The sequence below is a fragment of the Schistocerca gregaria genome, unplaced genomic scaffold, assembly GCF_023897955.1.
Source record: "Schistocerca gregaria isolate iqSchGreg1 unplaced genomic scaffold, iqSchGreg1.2 ptg000043l, whole genome shotgun sequence".
Lineage (NCBI taxonomy): Eukaryota > Metazoa > Arthropoda > Insecta > Orthoptera > Acrididae > Schistocerca > Schistocerca gregaria.
In genome coordinates this window covers 14,589,520-14,591,166 of record NW_026061702.1, presented here as the reverse complement: position 1 = coordinate 14,591,166, position 1,647 = coordinate 14,589,520, and positions in this window count along the sequence as shown.

The following is a 1,647-nucleotide window of genomic DNA, read 5'->3' as shown; positions in this document are numbered from 1 at the left end:
AGCACCTATTTTCACTGTTAACGAACGACGAGAGATGTTGAATCTTGGTTCTTAACAAGTAACTTATTTGAATTGCCGTGAGGTAAGGCTTTGTGTTGGACAGGGGTTCGAACTCAGAACTTAATCGGATAGATATCGACGCACAATCAACTGTGACATTTCGGGTTTTCTCGGCAGTAGCTAGATGTTTTAACTGAAATGACGAGACGAAACATACATTTTTTTCCTTCCCAAGACTCCAACCCGGCATCTATCGCTGTTATATTCTAGAGAAAACGAACGTTAAATATGGGTTTGTTGCACCAGCAGCGACATGTGAGCGTGTTTGAACTAGAAATAATATGACGAAGAGTTCAGTGCTCACTGGGAATACAGCTCCACACATCATATCGCTTTTGACTACACACAAAGATACGTCAGCTTCCGAATTTTTGTCCAGTTCGGACTAACATCTTGAACTTACAGTGATCTCGCAAATAGTTCTGTGTCTCACTGGGTGTCAAAAACGTCACATATCGTTAGTGTTGACAAAGAATGAAAATACATTAAACATTAAAATAATTATCCACCAGCAGATAGGTGTTCTCATGCTAGAGCTTGATAATACATAATGAAATCTATAGTGCCGGGCCAGGATTCGAACCCATTCACGCGCAGTATGTGGAGATGTTGAGGAATCTGCAGTTCTGAACAAACAACAAATTGTAGACGTGCTGTATTCTCACGAAGGGATCAAATTCAGCGTTAAGTACGGTCTAAGTTGCATTCCCAGTTCAGAACCGATTTTATCGACATACAGAAGCTCAGATAAAATATGGACTAAATGTCCTGTGAGCCTACATAGAGTTTGTTTCGTCACTAGAAATAAATAACAAGCATAAGAAAGGTTTCTACGTGTCGCCGCTCCAGTCTTTATTGTGATTCATCCTAACGTCTACTTTGTAGTAAAGGAATATCATTTTTCATGTTAATTTCAGACCACAATGTCATTATATCTTCTTCACTTGGTGTAGCCAGAAGAGAATGGAATCTGTCTCTCCTTATCTAAAATCATTGACAGAAGTTGGAATCGAACCCAGTTCATAGATATACAAGCATATTATAAGTATGTGGCTCATTTTTCTATCGTAACGCCGTTGCACCTCTCTGGATGAGAATTGACACACAGGCTTCCTGTAGTAATTTGCAGCAGGTTCAGTAAATTCATTTACTTGGTTGACCGAATCACAATGAACTAGCTGCCTCGACTATCCAGTGCATAAATTCGACTTTATTTTGTAATCACCGAAATAAAATCACGTACCTGCCACCTACACAGAACAGCCAACAGTGTAGGATGCACAAATTTGAAAAGGAAGTGTTTCTTTCCACTTGAGCTACTGTATTGCGCCATCTCTTTGTTGAAAACGTCGTGCATTGCAAATGTCGCATTTCATAAGTAAAGTTTTGTATTCCTAGAAACCCAAAATTTGTTTGTCAGCTGCGGGAAGAGGAGTTACCTGTTGTGCAGCATTGTAAGTTTTCACCATTGCACTATGAGCCGAAAGTATTTTTTTGCGATTTCCTTATCGATGTTTTATCTGACTGCTTGTAGCTCTTTCACAGAAGGGATAAAAACGTTACAGTCAGCGAGAATGGAAGTGCGAA